At 42.9% G+C, this 21967-nt stretch overlaps 1 protein-coding gene across 6 annotated transcripts in view; it reads left to right on the forward strand.

Moving 5' to 3' along the window:
• Positions 1-3736: 3736 nt before the first annotated feature.
• EIF4G3 (eukaryotic translation initiation factor 4 gamma 3) overlaps positions 3737-21967 on the forward strand; it is a 108247-nt gene continuing 90016 nt past the window's right edge. For 4 of the 6 annotated variants that reach the window (XM_019474751.1, XM_019474747.1, XM_019474750.1 and 1 more), the window contains exon 1: positions 11213-11292. The gene's annotated coding sequence lies outside the window, so the exon portion shown is untranslated. Of the gene's footprint in view, positions 3915-11148; positions 11293-13001; positions 13155-21967 lie in introns of those variants that run through there. The other 2 variants (XM_019474752.1, XM_019474746.1) reach the window with 2 other exon arrangements.

Raw genomic sequence — 21967 nt, forward strand, 5'->3', positions numbered from 1 at the left:
GTTTCAAGAAAAATTCTGTTTCGTTTCCAACCGGCATTACTCTCTTTCCCTTCCTTCTCCCACTGGGTCTTTAATAGCTCCTGAAATTGCCCAGCTTGTAATCATTGCTGTGGCCAGATGGGGACTAGGTGGAACTCCCATTGCATCTGTTTAATCTGCCAGAAGTATCTCACGTGGATTTTTAAAAAAATATATATATATATATATTTTTCATGAGTTAATGAGCCCTAAACAGCAATGAAGAGAATCCAGAGTCAGTGCTACCCGCTGGCTGCCACCCTTCTCCTGAATTTTGGCGTGATGCTGATGGAGGAGGGAGAGCAGTAAAGAGTCTTTCAGCCTGACACAAGTGTGGAAAGTGGAGACTGTCGTTCCACTTCACTAACCTGCTGGTTGCAGATGTGATTGAAGAGGTTCCCCTTGCTCCTGCTCTTCTGCTTTGTCGCCCGCCTCGTCTTCTCTCCCTGCGGTAATGGAAGGATCTCTGAAAACGGTGTGAGGTTTGGGTTTACCTTTGCTTTTCTACCCCCCCCACCCCCTTTCCCACCCTCCTGGATCATTTCAGAGCATGGTTGCACAAATAGTTGAATCGGTGCAGCTGAAGAGGGTGGTGTGGGTGGCAAGAATATAGGAGGAGGAGGGAGGGCACAGGATCCTCCTGAATTGGATCTAAGCATGCCAGGATAGTAACATGAAAGAGCTGCCTGAATTATTCAGCATATCCCCGTTTTCTTTGCGCTGTGGTTAATTAAGCGCTGCAATAGAGCCAGGCTGGGTTATACTTTAACCCTTAAACTTTACTGCGTGTGGTGGGGGCAGCGGGAGGGCAACATTCGTGCAGTTTGCATTGCATCTCGGGTTGTGCAGCTCTCTGGTACTGAAATATCTACGCAGTGGAAGATGATGAGCGCCTGGAGGATGGTTTACCGTGGACGTGGATGAGACGATGCTGCTGGATGAGGTTTCGCTTCCCACCTGCCTGCCGTGACCCATTCACGTCCCATGGTGGAGTCTGCTGTGCTGTCACTCTTAACCCACTCCGAGGAAAAAGAGCCTCGTTAGCAAGAGTCTGCTGATGAACTTTTGCGGTCACCCTGGCTTGCTTCTCCTGAAATAACAGCAACTGTTAACCCCAGGATGGACTCCTTTGGCGGATGTAAGGAGAAGGAGGGTAGTCACCTCTACCAGGGGGGCAGAAACAAGTTCCAGGAGGCTTGCAGGGAAGCGGCAACCTTTCCACCAGTCCAGCTCTTTGCAGAGAGTCAGTCTATAGATGCCAGAAGTTAGATGTTGGAAATAATTGCTTTCTCCAACCTTTATATCTCATTAAGGCTTACTGGAATTTAAGGCATTTTCGTCCCTATTGCGTCCTTTGGCAAAAAGGACTTAAAAGGTTTCTTTTTAATCTGATGGGAATCATTGCTTTCCAGAAGTGATCTTAAAACGGCAACCCCAAACTCTGAAAATCTATCTAACCTGCTCATTCCTTTAGGCAGCTCTTCCTGGGTGTAAAAAGAGAGGTTACTCTGCTCAAAGAAGATTATTTTCTCCTGGCTTATATAAGTTCTAAAATAGGAAAATAAATCCCAACCTTCTCAAGGATGAAACAGTTTTTTCCAAACTCGGGAACGATCCCTTTTGAAGCAGCGATTGCTTCAATTAATTGTCAAAACTGCCTCGAGATTGGAAATCTCAGCTGTGACAAAAGGGTGGCAGCTTAAAACTGTGCCTCTGCCCTATCCTTCTTTATCAGAAGATGGTTATGGGTGCGAGGGTAGGGTGCTATGGCAGTGGTGTGCAGAAAATTTGTGAGTTGTCATTCTGTCTTGCAGTGTGTTTCTAATCCTCCTCTCCCAAATTTTGGCTTTCTGTCGGTGTTTTCCGAAACTCAGGAATGAATGTAAGATCCTCGGGATGAAGGCTAGGAGCAGCGCCTCAGCTCCGTTGAAGTCTGTGGCAAATCTTCCCGTTGCTTTGCTGAAGTCAGGATTTTACATCTATTTTTGTTGTTAAAAACCCCTTTATTTTATCAACTGATACCACTTATGTGTGAGCTGGCAAGTCTGCAAATTGAGGACAAGCCTTAGACCCTGAAAATAAATTCTTGCACTCATTTAAAGGGAGGGGGGGGGGGGGAGGCTGAGTGAGCACTGTCTTGGGAACCAGCGGTGCCAGATCCTCATCTCGGTTCTCTCAATCTGAATCTGGTCGTAGGCGTCCTGTTTTACACCTGCCAGGCTTTAACGGGGACATTACTTGCATGCAAAGGTGTTGTGAAGGTCAGGGGCAGTCTTTTCCGTGCGTAATCCTATAATGCAGGGTTTTTATCATGTCTGGCATTCAAACAGCAAATACATAACAAAATTGGAAGATTCTAGAACAATTTCTCAGCCTGCTTGGTGAGGGCGGGCCTTTTTAGTGATGTGTTCGGTATCAAAATAGTGTGATAGTGTAAATTTGTTCCTGCTCTGCCTTACACCGGTCTCAGAGGAGGAGATCCGGCTGGGGAGTGCTGCAAACGGTCGACAGATGCAGAGCAGGTCGCGTCTGAACAATCCTTGCTTCAACCTTAACATTTTGTATGTTTTAAGGAAGGGGAACTGGCGGGACTGTGGAGCTTGGATCGCTATCGCGTCTTCTCAGCGCTGGCAGAGTCTCTCCTGCTGCTGTGATGTTGGTCCCTGCAAAGGTTTGGGCAGTAGCGTTTCCCTGGAGCTCAGACTTGTAGCGCAAAGGGAGGACTCTTGCAAGACTGAACCTAGGTTAGCTTGAAAATTTAACTTACGAGTGTGGTTTTTTCTCATTTGAACAAAACCCAAGAAGTGTTTTCATGATTTTATGGTTTTTTGTAAGCATCCGCCATCATGTTAACACATGAGGTCTGTGTTGCTGGCTTGTGTGCAAGAAACTTAATCAGGCTGCTCTCATTTTCTAAGAGGCTTTGACGTATAAAGTGTAAACAGCAAAAAGGTGAAATCTGAATATGGCATTTAGTGGAAAATTTTTCAGCTAGTTAAGCATGGCTTTTTATGACAGTGGGTGTCGGGTGTTGAGTAGACATATGCTGGACCTAAAGCCACAAGGTGTTAGCTAAGTCAGGAAGCTTTTTTCTTTTAAATACCTGCATTCCCTTTTTTTATTCCGCAAGTAAAATGGATTCTAGCTTATTTGTTTGTTGCATAAAGTCTTTTTCCCCACCCCCACCCCCCGGATTCCCACAATACCTTTCCAATTTAAGAAAACTATTTCAATTTGCCTCTAAATAACCCTGCAGCAGATCATAAAAACTTTAAAATCTATCTGACAGCCCCTTTTAGAAGCGATTTTGGTGGGTGGATGAGGAAAGGAGTTGCTGGTTGAAGAGAGGCAAACAAGGAAACAATTATAACATGGTTCCTGCGTGGTTAGCAAAACAGGCACTGCCTTTGTCAGAAAATGCCCTGCTGATCAGCAGGGTTTGTCTCGCTGAATGCGAAGGGCTTGTGGGTTTTGGTTTTTTTTCTCTTGCTCTTTAAAAAAAAAAAATAAAAAAAGAGGTGGGGGATTCTCTTGACAGGACGAAGGTTTTGTAGATTGTTCGTCGATTTGTTTGCTTTCGGTTTCTCTTGCTATATTCGTCGGTGACATCTGCCTTTTGAAGCCACGCTTTGCTCCTCTTTTGGAAAACCTTGAAGGATCGTAGCTGCCTGGTTGCATGTGAGTGCCTCAGAGGTGTTTGTGTGTCTGCCTGAGCGTGCGAGGTGACCGGCTGCGTTGATGGACGACATGTTGGCTGTGTGCATCACCCAAAACACGACCCACCCTTCGACGTTGCTTTCCTTAACTTGCTGTATTGCAGAATCCCCCGAGGTCCTGTTCAGCAGCCCCTCGAGGATCGGATCTTCACTCCGACCGTCTCCGCTGTGTACAGCACTGTGAGTATCTGGCTGGTGCCGCTGCGGTCGTGTTGCTTTTGAAAGGAGCGCGCTTTCCAAGCATAAGGAAATTGTATAGGTTTTTTTTTTAAAAACAACACATTTAAAAAGCATACAATTTAAAAAACATACAATTAAAAAAATGCAACTTTTTTTTGCCTCCTAAAATAAATGATGCTGGATGAAGACCCTTTTTGTTGCACGTGAGTAGGAAAGGAAGAAACCTTGGGGACTTTTGGGTCCGTACCTTTTTTTGTAAGTGTCTATAGTTTTATTTAGCAGGTATGAGAGTGGGCTTTCCTAACAAAGTTTCACCTGAGTGAAAATGTTACTGGCCGTATTTTCAGTCTGGTGGCTCCATCTCTTTCCTGCCTCCTGCATCTTGAAGACTGGCTTGTTGGAGTGTATTAGTGGCTGCACATTTCTAATAGTTTCTTATCAGAAAAAACAATCAAGGAAGTTTGTTTTTCACGTGAAACATTGCATTACCCAGAGGAAGAAATGTTTTGATGGTAGATTGAATATTTGGGAAAGGTGCTTTTGGCTCACTGTCCTACATGTTTGTTTATAAAGCCTGATTATCGAGGAAATTAAGCTTAGAAACGTAGCGACGTTTATTTGTGAACATATGATAGCGTTTTCCTTTTATTCATTTCTTTTTTTCAAATGGTAATAGCTGGAAGCCCAGTGTTATTTATAAGCTTTGCTAAATCAGCACAGCCTTGGGAAAGTAATATATTGCTTTTCTGGTGGGATAGTGCAAATATTTTTAATGCCAAAAAAAAAGCTTTTAAGCTGCTCTTTTAATTATTTGGAAAACAGAAAGAAAAGCTGTAGACGGGAGAAATTCACTGTATTTTATGCAGTAACATAAGCTGCTTATAGAAAAACATAAGCTGCTGTACAAGGTTTTCTCCTTCCCCCTGTTTGCATGAATAACTGGCAAAGGGGTTATCAGCTCCATCTCCTCCATGTGCGGAGTCCGGGTCTGGAGCATCTTTGGCCCCTTCCTTTTTTGGGCTGTAGAGAAGAGTTTTATGATCGCCTCTTCTACCAGGGAGACTGTTTTCAAGAGATGCAAAGCCGAGCTTTGCGCAGGATTAAGTGCAGAAGTGCTGTCCAGTGCCCATTGGTCCAAGAAAGGCAGAGACTCGGGTAGTAGTTGTAGTAGCAGGAAGACTCAGGCTTGACCGTGGATGGTCTGGTGGCCAGCCAGCACTGGATTTCCGTCCAGGTGAGTCGGGAAGGTTGGGGTACAACTCTGACGAGAGTTTAAGATTTCAAGGTTTGTGGCTTTCACAGCAGCGGGTCGACAGACTTGAGCTGCGGACTGGTTTTTAGTTTGGTTTTTTGTTTTGTTTTGTTTTGGTTTTTTTTGCTAGCTCTGTCCTCAATATCATATACATACGTATGTGTGTATATACATATGTTTGTATGTGAAAAAGCAAAAGCAAAGGAACATAAACATACAAACAGTTATAATAAAATTCCGTTCATATTATCCTTTATGTACCCCATACAACACTTAAAAACCACTTTGAAAATATCTGAATTCCTTTTTGGGGAAAAAGAAGGGGTTTTTTTCAATCCTCTCCTCCAAAGACATCATTCAGATGCCTGTGGGAAAATATGACTGTAAAAATTTAAATTAATGTAAAATATAAAAGTAACTGTGAAGAATGACCTATAATAGCTTTTCAGTGTGGCAAAATATCACTCCTTGATATGTTACAGGAATAGAAGCCAGTGCTGGGAGTACCTCGGTTCCAGGCTTTAAGAAAACACAAGTTTGAAAGAAAATTCCATCTTTTAGGGAGAGGAGAGAAATTTCTCAGCTAGGTTCCTTTTGAGCTTCTATTTGAAGCCCTTGGCAGATTGCAAATTTAGAGTAAGTCCTAGAAAAAATTAATTAGGATGGAAGAGGCATGTGATCGGAGGTCCTTGACAAATTCATTCATCATAGGTCTCTGCGGTTTATTACACAAGTAGCAGCGTCGTGTATTTAAGGTCCGGGTTTGCAACAAATAGGTCATTTTGTAGTTTATGATATATAGAGTTTGTCTAGATTTTACAAAAGTCATGTAGTACAGAGGTATGGAAAACAGCACCATCTTCGGCACCCAGGAACTGATTTTTTACTTCCACATTTTATTTGCTCAGTCATTGTACGTGGTTTTCCATGTGGATTACGCACCACAGTTTTCAAATACGTGTATTTTGGCAGAGGACAGCTGGTTTAGGAAGAGGTCTGTGGTCTGATACCACCGCGCAGTGACTCTGAGCTGCCTTGGTGTTTTCCCTGTAGGTTACAGTATGTCATGCATGGGGTGGGAGGACGAATCGTTTGAGATGCGGGCAACCCACAGATGAAACCACTCTTTTTACTTAGATAAAGATGAAAAATAATTCGGTTACCTTTTCCATGCCTTTTCACATGTATTATCAGGACCTCAGTTGCACATTCCTGAGCTCTTTTTTTTCCTGAACTACGTGCTGCTTGCCAAAAATGGGAATGGAAAATCATGTGGCTTTCACTGTGAGCCCCAACTTTCACTTCCCCTGAAGTAAAATCGGAGGAACACATTTTCCTGTAGGGCAGAGGTACGAGGTGAGGAAGAAGCACAGTGTGATTTGTCAGATTAAATGAAGTTTGTCCGAGAACTTGGATATGCTTAAAATTCCCAACAAAACTTTGGTAGAACCTCTTTCTCAATGAAATCATACTGGTATTAAGAACAACCCCCCCTAACCATCTGTCATCTTAATTTATTTTATATAGTATACTGTAGAAAATACTGATATTTGGTAGGGTTGGTTGGTTTGTTTTTTTTAAAATAAATCCAGCGGTAGAATTGTTTTAAAGCAAATCATACACATTTCAATGAAATAATCTTGTAATAATTTCCCCTCATCAATAATGGAGAATGCCGTATCATAAGAGCTACTTTTGGACATAAAGATTTGGGTTCTGTCCTGTAAGCAGCTTCTTGCGTAGTGTTTCCCAATTCTTTATACTGCAAGAAATTAATGCAACTACTTTTACATATGCTGTAAGATCCCAAACCTGTGGAATCTGGAAAGGGGGATGGAAGAAGAATGAACTTTTGTTTCTGTTGTAAAATATTTCAAAGAAAAATATTCAAAGAAGCTCTTTGGCTTGGAGTTTGGGGGAAAGACATTGACTTCTAACAGAAAGGGAACTGCACCAAAGGTGACCTTAAATATCACAGGCCATCGTGTGTGCCTGCACCCAGAGTAACAGGGGCTGATTTCTATTGAAAACAAAATGAATATGGAGTAATGATCAGAAGCAGATGTGCTCTTCAAATTCAGCATGAGGCATGAGTTGGGAATCAGAGAAGAACAACTGTGTTAATGTACATCCAGTTCTCACACAAATAACCTTTTTTGGCAGATTACAGTGGAGGTTCATAACTGCCTCAGTAACATGTTGTGACCTCAAGCGCTGAAGCTTGGACCAAAAATACTTTGGGATAAACTTTTATAAGCTACGGAACAACAGTGACTCCTGGATGTGAACTGATTAGAAACGAGTGTTAATTTGATGTACCTATTTGGAGAGAAGTGCATGTAAATTGGTTGGGTGTAGCCTTGAGCAGAGTTTCTGTAGCATGGCTAGATCCAACGCTGATCTAAATTTTCTGTATTAATTGCAATCTTACTGCATCTCTTTGGAGTAGATGCCACCTCGTGTCAGGTTACCCAACTCGGTGCCAGCTGGTGGTAAAGAAGGTAATGCGAAGGTGAGGTGTTGAAGAACTACTTGCCCCAAATTTTCAGTGACTGAGGCTTGACTCCATCATTTGCTTCTTTGGGTGTTCATTTGGTGGCTTTTCTGCAAAAGGGTGCCCGTTGGTGGCCCCCCGATTAATTTCACACCCAGCAGAGGTACTGTGATTCGCCTTTGTGTCCTTTAAAGGGATCTTCCTGCGATGAAGAGAATCCTGTAGAAAAGAGATTAGGGGGGATTAGCTGCTCCAGCCACCCTGTGCTTAAAGGAAGGATCTGGGTCAGGAGGCCGACTCGTTCCCCTGCCCGGCTGCGATGGAGGCTGCAAAGTGTGCAAGAGGGATGCTCAGTTCCTCGGGTGCTGGCAGTGCGGCTTTGAAGCTGTTTGCACCAGCCTGAGCACATAAACTGAATGCTGGAAGGAAAGAGGTTCTGTCCAAGTCTGAACCCTTTTTTTTTTTTAATTCCCCAAGTTTGTTTAGGAAAAGAGCCGTTCTTAATGATAAACTATTGTCCCCGTAATCGAGGGATTTTTGTGGCATGCCCAATCCATTCTGATCTAACCTGAATGTTTCATGGACACAACCATGTATCTGAAATTAGGTACTTGGAGGGGGAAGAATAATCCAAAACTTGTGAAAGATGCTAAAACCAAAATACTTAAGCTCAAAAGGAAGAGAGAGAATTCCAGCCTGAGTTTTATTTCATGTTTGTTTCATTATTTCCTTTAAAACACAGGCTTAAGGCATCTGGAAAACTAAAGTTAGCCTCTTGCTACTCAGTTAAGGAAAAAAGAAAGTGATGCCCTAGCAAATTAGTATATAATTTTGTGTATCCATTTTTAGGAGAATAATTTAATCTCTAGATTTAAGAAGGATATTTGCTTCCATAGTAATCACAGACCAAGTTTATGCTCTGCAGAATCCCATTTAATAAACAGAAAACCAAACCTCAGGCACTATGAGGGCAGATATCCTGTAACACGAGTGATGAGCTAGTAGAGTCTCTGAACATCCCGTAACACGAGTGATGAGCTAGTAGAGTCTCTCCCTGGTTGATTTTTTTAAAATTAGTGAATAGACACACAAATTCAGCAAGTTTGTCTTCTTTTATCACCTGCTAACACACAAATAAACTGAAATGTAAGATACAGATTCGAAAGTAATTTGTTGTAGGAGCCAAGAGGAAGGTGTAGAAGTACCTACGTCGCTGTAGCTGGCGTGAAAGGCACTCTGTACCTTTGCTTGTGCTGGAAGGGCAGCTGATCTCTCTTGTGGGTCCGGTGAGCTAGGCTTGGCTAATAGTAGGAAGTCCTACAGGTCAGTGGTAGACTCCCATCAGATGTGTGTGTTGTTGCCAAAGTATCAAGATGGTATGATTTTTACGATCGTTCTGTTGCCTTAATTAGGCTTTCAAGCAAATTTTAGTAGGTCCAGCCCTGTGTCTGTAATGTATCTGCCACTTCGCTGCTGCATTGCACAGGGGCGTCCCGTGGACCATCATTCACGCAGCTGCACAGCTTTCCTTTCGGTTTGGCTTCCAGATTTCATACCCAGTTCAGAACAGCATTCCTTGCAGTCTTTAATTAACCTCCAACTTAGGTTATTTGGATGTTTTAATTTCTGAAGAGGACTGTTGAATGCTTACACTAACCTGGGATATTATTAGTGTCCCCCGTCCCCCTTGCCAAACCTCTGTGTGGACTTGGGTGCTGTTGGAGATCAGAGGATTTTTGGATGGCTCTGGCCTTAGTTGGAATAGTGTATGCGCTTGTAAGTGTAGGGAGATAAAAGCTGGCAGTGTTTGAAGTACCACAGCTATTGCAAAATAACCTCTTTTTCTCCACAAGAAGCGACATTCAAGGAGACATCTTGGTGATGAGTACGCACTCAACCTACCGACGGGGCTGTTTATAGGAATGATTTCTTTGTATTTTGTGTTGCCTTTGCTTCCTTCTCCCTCCCCTAACTGCATTTTTTTGTATCCATCATGATACATAGTCACTTCTAAACACCGGCTACTGCACAATTGACATGACAAATCTTTCAGGTCTGTCTTAGGAGTCATGTAAGAGACTTTGATTTTCTTGGGAATGGGACGTAGAAAGTTTTATGATGCTCTCTGTAACGCTGGTTTCGATTCAGCCGACTGAGGCTGTGCGCGCACACCTGCCAATCTAGATCAGCCAAAAAAAAAAAAGAGATGATTCCCCCTGGGGAAGGGAAGGATCCAGTTGGGGACAGAGGATGAGGTTCTCTGACTTGACCCACCCTTTTCTCTGATGAGCACAAGGGTGCTGTAAATCTTCCCATGGCGAACGATTCTGGACCGTTTCCAAGCCTCGAGAAATTGCACGTTATCATTCTTGTTGCTGGTGCAGCTGTTTTAGTGGTTTAGGTAATGTAATGACAGGCATCAATACTTGGAGTGCAATACAATGAGTTGGAAAAAGCATTTAGTCATAAACTCTGTGACTTTTGCTCTCATACTTTGCTCTCTTGGAGCTTGGTGCTAATACTCCGTTCAGGATCAAGAGCCAGGAATTTCTTTCTGCCTTCTTTTCCGATGCTGGGGAAATATATACACACGCGTATCTACCTATGCAGTGGCAATGTCCCCTTGCAAGCATTGCCTGATTTTGTGCTTTTAAGTGCCTATGGCTAAGTGGTATTTTCAGCAAGCGAAATACAGGTCTGAGGGGAAAGGTCAGTGAGAAGCGAGTGCTGGACTTCTATACTATGAGCTTTAACCAAATCTGCAAAAACTTAGTTGTGTTGAATTGCTGGGGGGTGTCACCCAATGGTTGTGTTTCTTTTTTCCCCTTGATTCTCCTTTTTTTACTATAGCAACTATATAAAGTCTATTTAAAACACTTCCATCGTGGAGATAGTACAGTGGAGCAAGTATATGTGCCGTGAATATATATTACAACATTTTGCTTAATGTGTTTTGATTAGTATTTTTTTATGGAAGCTGAGAAAGGAGATAAGTGTATGCAAGAATTGCTTTGGTATTTCATTCTTTGCTGGTGGCAAGCCCTTCAGATAAGAGGGCCTCTGTGCAGTCCTTTTTTTCCTTTTTGGAGGGGAGTGTACAAATTTTCCCCTTACTTTTCTTTTTGGGTCACTGGTAATGTGTATCCCTTTGCAAAATCACAATATTGTTTGATACAGCTTAAAAAGAAAAGATCAGAAGATCCCAGGCCTGAAGTCAAAGGGATATTGCAAAGCAAGACCGCAGCAGTAAAGCTCATCCAGTTCCTAGACATCTCCACCAGTGACTCCAGCTGGTGCTCTTATTTTTCGATCCTTCCCCGTTTTCCTGAATCATATAAATAGCTAACTAACTTGTACAGCGTTTCAGTTAGATAAATATATATATTATTTTATATATATAGATATAAAGATGGAGCTAGCTGCTTTCTTAAAAAGAAGATTACAGTATCTATACAGATTGAATTACTAATACTGTGTTTTACTAACAGTTTATCTCCACACAGGTAACACAAGTAGCAAGACAACCGGGTCCTCCTGCCCCATCCCCTTACACTGCACATGAAATAAATAAGGGACACCCAAATCTTGCTGCAACGCCACCGGGACATGCATCGTCCCCTGGGCTTTCACAGGTAAGACCTGGCATTGGAGCAGAGCGTTCCCAGCCTCCTTCTTTTCCTCTTGTCTGATTCTCAGCTTTGCTGCTCAAAATTTGACATAGCTGTCTTGTCTGTGACCAGTGTATAAAACTTGATTAATGAATAATGTCTTTATGTGGCTCGAACCTTGCAGTGACTTTAGGTAGCATTCAGGTTTATTAGGCATCAGTTCATTGTTGATTCTGTAACAGAAACTAAAAGCAACTTGAAAAACTATAGGAAATACTCATCCATGAGGAATGTGCTTTGCTGTTGGGTTAGGCTGCTTTGGAGCATGGCCTGACTTCCATTTTAAATGCTGTAAAAGTGCCCCATGTCCTCTGTGAGGGATTTTCCATTTCAAATGTTTTGTACAGGACGCTGCAATTCTGTAATTCTCCTTTGAAGTGGGACAGTAAAATGAATTACAAAAATGAATGCTAATAAAAGGAACGAGACAAAGGACTGATTACAAAAAAAGTACAGAAGAAGAGATAAATAGGAGTTATAATAAGAATGGAGAAATAGTGTTTGGTAAGATATGTGGAATAAATTGGTCTTTTTGTAGTCTTTATTAGATGAATATTCTACAGGGTTGACGTGAGAGTGGAGAAGCTTATCTTAAAAAAGGAAGGGGCAAAAGAGACAGGTAATGGGGCGCAGAAGGAGGGGAGATAAAAGATACAGGATCGGGGAAAGTGGGATATGTAAAAGCATTGAAGTTTGAGATAGAGGAAAGCCTTATGTTTCGTTTGCTCTTGCTTAATTTATACTTGTTCGAATAAATGGAATAAAGTAGGAAGACATGAGCAGGTCGGCTATTAAGAAATGCGGTTTCGTTCTGAACAAGATGTTACGTGGGGAGGCAGGATGACAAGCCGAGGATGGGCTGGGAACGGCCGCATGCTGCGGCGAGGTGGTGGTGAGAGCCTTCAGTGTATTGCAGCACTGGGAGAAGGCAAGCTTTCTAGTCCTCCTGCCAGCCTCTTTAATTTGCATGAAATATTAGACTGCAGCTGACCTTTTAGACTAGGAGATACGTGAAAACAAATAAGGTCATGTAAGGAACACTTCACCTTAATATTATGCATTCTAGATAAAACTTGGTGGGAAAACTGGAAACTTGTGGTCATGTTTGAAAATGTGCAAATGCTCATCTTTGTCTGAAGTCTCTGGTTTGAAGACTGAGCCTCACGTAACAGAGGGAGAACGTAGTAGGGTTGCAGAGCAAACCCTAAAATGTTGTCTGGCTTGTGTCATGTATCAAGAAATTAATTCCTGGTAAACCTCGTCAACAGAGGGAAGCTAATCATGTGGCAGATAAGCAGAGAAGAAAGAGAACATTCTAGGCAGCCTCTTCTAAAAAATATCCTAATCAAGGTTTTGTGTGGGTTTTTTTTTTTCTTCCCTTAATATTTTCCTGTTGAGTCAGTGCATACGTAGAGAGCGGGCTCTGTGCCAAATCACCGTTCCAGCCAGCCGGGAAAACGCTCGTTTCCTGTTCTGCTGGCTCTTATCGTCTTGGAAATGAGCGTCAGATTGTGTCACTCCGATGCCGCTAGTAGGAGCGGTTTGACCTTACGTCCTCCATGTCAGCTGAGGATCCTCAAGGGCTCTAGGAGGATATTTGTCCGCTGACTGTATGGGGCTGGCCCTTGCGTGCTTAGTGAGAGGAAGAAAAAGCAAGATCCAAAGCTATAAGCCAGGCGAAGCATCGGTCACTGCGCACTTTTGGGACTATAGAGGAGTGAGGTCTGGGGAGCTTTCCCTAAGTGATTCCTACAGAGCTGGGATTCGGTAGCAAAGCAACAAAAAGAGTGGTTTCCGTTCATTCACGGCATCTGCTTGCTTCTCAGGTATTTTCACTGTTGTGTTGTCCCATCAGTTGACCCTCTCATTTGCAGCTGGAGGTGATGGTGAAGAGTTAAAATGGAAGTGCCTACGCTTGGGACACTTTCACCAGTAAGGCTTGAAAGGGGTTCAAGACTCTTGACATAAGCAGTTACAGGGTAACTTGTCCCCAGAGAAAGTTTTCCGTACCCCTGAACTATTACAGGTTTGGGTAAACTTTAAGGTGTGTTTGTTTTTTTTTTTAACACTAGAATTCTGAATATTCTTACGTATATCTCACTTCGACCCCTGTCAGGTGTTGAGTTTCAGTATTCTATTATGGTAAGAAATTCCCCAGTTGAGCAGAGTGTTGGATGAAAGTATTACCTTTTCATTGCATCCATCATTTTTCTCCTGTGGGTTTCATTGAATGCCCTCTTGTGCTTGCGTTAAGAAACGAGGTGAGTGGAAGTTTCCTATTTCCAGACCACTTGTAGTTTTGTGAACTTCTATCATGACTTCATTTATTTGTTTTCTTTTAGGTAAACAATCAAAATCCTTTAAATCTCTCATCACTTGAAAGTTTTTCCATGCTGTAATTGTTCTTTTTGTCTGATTCTTGGGCCCCTTAAATCCTGCTATTTCCCTTTTGAGATACAGGGACCAGAGCTGACGTGGTATTCTGATGAATGGTTTATTACTGATTTCTGTAACAGCAATATAACACTTCACAAACTACTCTGTGTCTTAACAACCGACGCTACGTTGATTGAACACTGAACAAAGGTTGTCTTTGCGTTTGTCCAGTCGTGCCTAATGTAGCGGTGTGTGTGCGTGGCGAGGGGTGTGCGTGTTCTGGATTTGACAGAGTAATTAAAAAGGTAAGGAAGAGACCACTTCATTTGAATTAGAATCTGATTAAGGGGTCATTGATTTCTCCACCAGAACCATGACTTCATGAATACTCATAAAACTGAGTCTTTCCAAGGTAGGGACTGCTGTTTAGGCAGTAGTGAATGAAAATATTTATATATGGTTTTGGGCTTCGGATATCATTTAGGTCTAAAAATAATTTTGCCAGTGATCGAATATGTGTTACTTGCTTTCGTGGTCACAAAATTACTCTGAGTGCTAACTGTCAGTCCAGAGCTCAGCAGAAAGGTCAGTCCCTTGCTTTTATCTAGTAGGCATCTCAGCATCCCTCCTCTTGGGGCTCGGAGTTGCTCATCAGTTTCTTCAAGTGGGGATCTTGCAGAAGCCATGCTGCGAGGGAGAACGGAGGGTTAATAAGTGCTGCGGTTCCACAAGTGGTCCCCTCGCTGTCCCAGTAAGTCTGGGTGATGGGAGATTAGGTAATGTCTTAAAATGCTGGTAAGTGATAAAAGGGACTACTGTCCCTTACAAAAGCTCTGGGCAGTGGGAGCTGGACCACTTTATAGGTCTGCAAACTTGTGCGTGACAAGATGACAGCTTCGTGTTGAGTGGTCTGTAACAGAGACTTTGGGAACCATAGACCAGGAGATGTATGGGATATTTAGTGTCTCCTGTGGGAAGAAAAGTCAGGTGCAAATTTATGTTGTACCTTTGTAGCTGGCTTTCCTTTAACTCTATTTAAATAAACAGAAACAGATGGTCGTGCGGTGCTGTGGTTTGGTGTCTTTTTCACTTATTCTTCCACCTTTTCCATTTGACATAGCCAAAACAAGAGAAAGGCTTGCTGTTCAACTTCCTCCAAAGTCTTTCATAATGACTAACCTCTGGCACTTTGCTGCCCTTCAGAGTTAGTTTCTGCAGCAAAACGAGAAGAGCTTGGCAGCGATGTGAAACAGTCCCACACCCCCGTCTCCGCAGCAAGAGACAGCGTTTCTGCTTCCCAAATTCCAGGGCCTTGAAATCATACTGCTGCTCTCAGGAATGTGTTGAACTCTGCCGGCGTTGGGGAATGCACAGCACATGTTGCTGCAGTGATGTTATGGCCAGATGTGGCCCCACGTACATAAAATTTCATATTTCTGTTGTTCTTTGCGTGAAAGGGCCCCTCGTACTGACTGGGAGAGGAGGGGCGCATCTCCTCTGCCTCCTCTCTTGGCTTGCAGACTTCAGAAGTGGCTGGTTTAAGGCGATTCACTTTCTCAGCATACAGAGGAAAGGAGAAGTCATTGAAAAAGGAGTAGAGAAGTCTCTCCTTGGGCATGGCTACCGGAGCAAGTTATCCTGAGATCGGCTAGGGCTTGAATTTACAGTGTGCCCGGCACCACAGGGTAACTGCTTGCCTGAGCACTCTCATCCCATGGTGGATGTGAGATCGCCCAGTGCAAGTAGTGCAGGCAAAGAGCACTCACACAGGCAGTTAACGCAAAGCAGCTGAAATGCTGTAAATCTGCCCCTGGCTCTGGCTTTACGTTACAGTAATTTATGGTGTAGTCGTGCCTTAAGATGGGAATAACGAGAAAGCGGAGCTCTTCCAAAGCAACCACACTGGGCCTTGGAAGGAGGCAGCAGAAAAGTGCTTCCCTCTGTCCAGTGAGTGATCAAAAGAGAAGGAGGGGGCTCCTCCAGTTGTACCACGAGCAGGAGGCAGCGTGTGAAGCTTAGGACATCAGGAAAAGACAATTTCATCCCTCCTCGTGACCTAGGAGCGTTTTGAAGGATCCCAAGGAACAAGTGCAGTGGGTTCTGGCGTGAGAGATGAAGCAACGCAAGAGGGGAATGGTTTGGAAAAGACTCTTGGCTTTCTCTGCCTCAGCTTTAAAACTGCGGGCTCTGATGTGCGTGCTGAGAGATTCTTTTAGTCCGGGACCACAGTTTGTAAGCACCGACTGACCATGCTTGGAACAAATGGCCAGGAATTTCCCCTGTAATTGGGGAAAGCTTTAGCTCATGTTAAGGACATGCTATGCACTGAGCAGATCGGTGCTTTGTGCCCGTGGCTACCTGGTAGGCTGAAGTGATGGAGTACCCAGTTAGCAGAGGACCCTGTGGCATCTATTGAGACCTTACTCTGAAGCTGTTGTAGTTATTGAGAGCTGTGTTTAATAATCCCTTATCCGTTTCTGACAATGTCGAGATACACCCACAGAAAACAAAAGTGCAAGAGAGCTGAATTCTCAGGATCTTGGTGTACAGAGACCTTGACTTTTAGGTGGCTGGTTTAAATCCAAAACAGATTGTACTAGCTGAAACTTGTTACCATCTGGTTCTTTGCCTTAAGTGAAAAGAGTTTTGTGGTCTCATTCTGGTCCTCAAAAATGTCACCATCGCTAAATTAGCGTTTGTAATAGCAGTGAGACATTCCTTAGTAGCTTAAGGTCTGGGAATCTGTGCCAGGAAGCATGTCTGTGTGCCATCTGTGGCATGTTTATAGGTAATCCCCAAGCCCCTTTTTTATTATCTTGGATTCTTTCTATGGGAGCCGGAATCCTGTTATAACCATGATGTTTATTCAGTACTTCCCTCCCATCATTCGTAGCCCAATTTAGATTTTAGATGCTTTTAATAAAGTGACATTTATTAATGGATTGGAATGGAAGGAGGACTGTAATTTAATTGTAACCTGGCCCATTTGTGACCTGTGATAAGTCAGGTGGGGCATAGCCAGTGTTACGGTAGCTGTTTGCTCACAAGTGTTGGAGGCAGCTGCCTTCTGTGTTTTGTTGCCCGCGAACTACGCGTTACGCTTGTCTTCCCCCAAATGCAGCTATTCCCCATTATCCGAGTCCATGTATACTTCGCTATGTGTAAAGTGAGATAATAAACTTCCACGGCCCCTGGAGCGCAAAGGGCTCCCTAATTTCATAGTCTCATTTGTGCAAACGCCCTGTCCATCATTTTCTGTGTTAGGAGAGCATCTTTTGTGGACACCTCGGTCAGAGGCGGTTCTCTAAGTGTTGCAGGGAACTCTTTACCCAGAGAGCTTTTCCATACAGGAACCTCCTTGTTTTATGTAAGGTGCCGTTATAGCAGATTTCATGCCGATTAAAACCACGCAGAATCCTGTAACTCGTAGAGCAGGTATGGTTGTCAGTCAGGACATTAACTAGCAATCATCTTTGCAGCCACAATGATGTAGACAAAGAATGAAGGATTAAACTCTCCTTGTGTAAGTGAAGAAATTAGGGCTGGACCAGCCGAGGGAGAAGTTTGTATGTGCGTGCTGCCCCTCTGAACAGCAGATTTCAGTTTCTTGGGTCTTCTGTCCATACCAGATAATGAGGATAAAGAAAATTTAAACAGCTAAACTCTTGATGGTGCTTTCTGGGCAAGAGACCTGCCTTCCAGACATACGCATTAATGTATTTTTTTCTGAGCAGTCAAGAATTTGACCTCTTGCACTTTCCACTTCTTTTCTTGTGCATGCTTCTATACATCCGGGTCAGGCTTCTTCACAACACATATTTTTAATGCAGCTCACTAATTCTGAGCTTGCAGGAATATATGACTGCAGGTGGAGATTTGAAATTGCAAGTTATTTAATAGCCGATAAATCCAGGAGAAGTGTAATCTTCTGTTGGCCTTTGTGTTAAAGACCTGCTGGAAGTGCAGCTGAACTCTCTGTTTTGTAATAGGATTAGTAGGTTTTTGATTGGGTTAATAATGCTGGGAATATTTGCTCATATAACATGTTTCATTATTTTTGATTCATTGCTGTGCTTTTTACCTCCTTAGTTTAAATCTGGGCAAGCCTGTGCTGGAACCATAAAGCATGTCTGTGTCTCAGCACCTGCTGGTGGTGGCTTTCGGGCTTTGGGGTGCTTTTGTCTAGGGATGCTCAACTTCATGGGTGTCTTCTAATCTGGGGAGAGCAGCTGGGTGTAAGAGCTGCAGGAAGGGAGAGCTGGGATAGTGGGGAAGGCTGTTAACTTTGATAATTATTTAACCTTGGAAACAGTTAACTTTCAAAAGGCACGACATAGGTGGGATGAATGAATTGGTTTTAGTATCTGTGCACTTAGGAAGGACTAGAAACAGCCTTAATTTTTTTTCTAACGAGGAAAGGAAAGAAAGAAAAATCTGTTAAAATTGTATCACGTACATGTGCAAAAGAAAGGTTGCAGCACAGATGCCGAGTCTAGTTAGGACTAGGTCTGCTTGCAGACCCACCCCCTCACTGCTGCTACTCCATTTTGCAGTGGATTACTGCTTTGAGAGGTGTGTTTAATACTTCTCCATGTGGTCTTGCGTGCCCAGTGGGGGAAGATAATGTGTTTTTTCTACTGCTGCTTGAGCTTTTTCTTTCAGGAGTAACCCTAGCCTGGCTCGGAGCCTTCCCTGGCCCATCCACCCTGCTGTAAACTGAGTTATTTTGAATAAGAAAGCTCTCACAGTAGGTGTCTTGGCCACATGCATCCTGGATGCATGATCTAGCGGAAGAGTTTTCTTTTGGCTTGTGATACTATTGTGAATCAAAAACAGTTTTAAAATTGCCAGTAACTTTTGGGGGGGGGGTTGAAATAGCATTTTTAATAGAAAATCAAACTCCTCTGTAGCTGTTTTAAAATTGTATGGATCCCTTTCTTCAGGACTTTTCTGTGCACGTTTTCTGTTCTCACAATCATGTGGAGTGTGCTTTATTTTGATGCTTTTCAGACTTTACCACTTGTTGAACCACATTTTTGTTCATAATATGAGACGACAAAATAATGCGAGGCAACTTGCCATTTTCTTATGTTTAATAATTTCTATTCTGGTATTCCTTCTGTAATAATACCTTCTGTTCCGTGCAATTTAATGGATGTTTTCTTGCATGCTCCAGAAAATACGTAGTTTTTAAACAAACACAATGTGTTGCAGAAGGCAATATGTCCCAATAAACACCAAAGTCGGCACAAAAGTCAGAGCTTTACCCGGTCTGCGTTTTGTAAATGTAGAGGGCAGAAAATATCCCTGCAACTAGATAAAACTGGGGAGAAGGAGCCCGTAAATTACTAGAGTCCATCGTTAGCTGTTGTGTCAGATGGGGGAACTGAAGGATAACCTCCGGAGCCACTTACAACTTCGGAAGGGAGGACCTACCCAAGAGCGTGAAGGTTTGAAATCAATAAACAGCGTGGTTCTTCTGCCAGCTGAAGTCTTGATGTGCTGCTTTCCGCTCACGACAAAGAGCACAAAATGATTTGATGGTTATGGAGCAGTAATTCCACTTTTGGTTCCGTGTAGCCTGGAAGGGCTGTGCCCGTGTTCTCCACAGACCCCTCCTTATGGTGCTGTTAGAAACCAGTAGTTTATTTAGTTGCTTTAAATTGTCTGAATTTGCACAAAGTTTTGTATGCAGTGGTATTTCTGGGCTTCAGTGTAATGCAGTAAAACTTGAACATTTTATTGGATTGCTGCCATAGACTCATAAAAAGGTTGGAAGGGACCTCTGGAGATCATCTAGTCCAAGTGCCTGCTCAAAAGCAGGGTCAGCTGGAGCAGGTTACTCTGGACCATGTCCACCTGGGTTTTGAGTATCTCCAAGGATGGAAACGTCCTTAGAGATAGACAGAAGACGACAAATTTTTTGAGCTTTTTGTTGGGTTTTGGAGGAAAGTAGGAGGAAAGGCTCAAACTTGCTGCTGCTGTTTTGACAGTAGCGTGGACTAGGGCTCTCAGCTGACTGCAGGTTCTGTTCCTGAGCACAAGTATTCATCCTCAAAGTTCAGGTTCTGGTTAAATTGGAAAGAAATTTAACCGGCACTTTGTAAACACAAGGGTGTCTCTCACAGGTCTGCTTCCAACAGTGGAGATGTTGGAATTTCTCCCCCCATCACACACAGGCGCACACACACACACTGTATTTTTGAGTACCTTTGGAAAATACCAATTCACTTAATTATGTAATGGTCATTACCAGACCACCCCCCGGCTGCGAGCCGTGTGCTGCAGTCAAGGCAGGGACTGTCACTTCAGTCTCTGTAAGAAGCCAAGTAAATTCATACTAGCATTTACAGATGTTATGAAATGATAATCTACTGTGGCATTATCCTTGCCTTCGTTAACAACAGTTTTGAACCTAGGCAGATTCTGTGTTGATGAATTTAATAAACAAGTGTCTTTGGGAGGAGGACAGCCAGTAGCAGGACATCTGTCCACCCCAATGTCTCAAAATTACACTTGTTTAAATATTTCACTCTGCATCTTCAGCTGGCCCCATCACTGCAGTCTGAAATTTGGCGTGGGCTTATTAGCTTGAGCGCCTCATCTTTTTTTTTTTTTTTTTTTTAAAAAACAAAAACAAAAAACCAAACACAGCTGGGGCATCTCTTTTTTTTTTTTTTTTTTCCTTCTCCCCCGCTTTTTTTTTTAAAAAGCAGAAAGATTGTTCTTTCCTCCCAAAAACTGTGTGTTTATATTTACCTTTGCGTGAAGCATTGTGTTAAGGGACGGTTGCATTCAGCATTATAGCTGCTGATAAAATAATTGCAATTATTATGTTAAAACCACGGAGTAAGCCTGAACTTCCGGGAGATAGCGTGTCAAACAGGGACACTTTCTGTCTTGCTTTTCCTTTTCACCCTCCTCCTTCGTAACATCCCTACAGGAATAGTAACCACAGTGTCTGAAGCAGGAAGGAAAGGAGTGCGTATCTTGTGTCTGTGTTGTCCTTTGCACAAACCGTCTTTGTCCAGGGAAGAGGAAACCACGTTTCCTTCACCGCCTTCCCTCGGTGGGAATCTGATTATTTGTGTTAAAATAAGAAAAATGCCTGTAGTTCTGTGGTTGTTACTTGGGACTCTGTTTCTCAGTTCAGCTTGCTGCCTTTGCCCCCTTGAATGCGTGACGCTAAATCATACAAAGCCATAAAAAAGGTTGTTAAAAGTTTAGCAGGGCAGGTAATGACACAGATGATATACCCCGAGACAAACTGCTGCAGAGGAATAGAGGTAGCAAGGGTTGAGTCACATTTGCGAGAGAAGTAATTCCTCCTGGGTCAGTATATTTTTATCTTTTTAAAGGCTGAGTTTAATATTTACCAACACGGGGAATTATCCTAAAGGCTGGGCTTATGGAAAAAGGGGAGAGTGGAAACCGATGTGCTTGCGAGGAGGAGGAGAAGTGAGGATGCCAACTGCTGCAAGCAGCGCAGGCTCTTCTCTGCTCGGTCTTCTCGTCTGCAATTTAGTGAATCCCTAAAATCCACACCAGCTCCATAGGATGAGACACCTGGAGCTAACCGAGTATCTGGCATTTTCAGGAAATGGCTTTTGAAAAAACCCTACATATCTAAATAAACGTACCAAACAGTCACAGTTCCTGTTTACTCTCTGCTTCCATCCAAATCCAAACCTTGAAGCTTCCTAGTAAATCCGACGTGCAAAGACTTTGTACCGGTGTCCCAGCCCCTTCGTGAGGAGCAGGGTATTTGCACTGTAATTGTGTTAAATACTGTTTTAAAGTGGAAACCTTTAATCTACATAACCTGTTCAGTGTCACAGAAGAGCTCTGGTACTTGCATCATTGATTTTAATGGGGCTTTGAATATTCCAAGTAATATATACCAATATATGCAGAAAACCAGAGTGTTTTCAAGTTACTGATGCATCTTACAGTGTAGCAGCACTGGCTTATAGAGAGTCAGCAGAGTAGAACTGCCATGTAATTTCATTTTACAGAGATGCTATGATGAGGACAAGCTGATTTCAGTGATGCCGGCTAATTTGCAAATGAGCTGCTTAAAAAATTTGAAATTCTTGATGCGCTGTATACCAAAAAACCTGCATATTTGAACATGTAGCTGTGAATGAGGACTTATATTTAAACAGAATAATCTGATAGCGTGTTTGATGATTTGCAGCTGAAGTATCATTGTAAATAACGAAAGCCAAACTACGAGCATTTAGAGGGGAATTGTGCTTATTTA

The sequence above is a fragment of the Aptenodytes forsteri genome, unplaced genomic scaffold (assembly GCF_000699145.1).
Source record: "Aptenodytes forsteri isolate BGI_AS27 unplaced genomic scaffold, ASM69914v1 Scaffold61, whole genome shotgun sequence".
NCBI lineage: Eukaryota > Metazoa > Chordata > Aves > Sphenisciformes > Spheniscidae > Aptenodytes > Aptenodytes forsteri.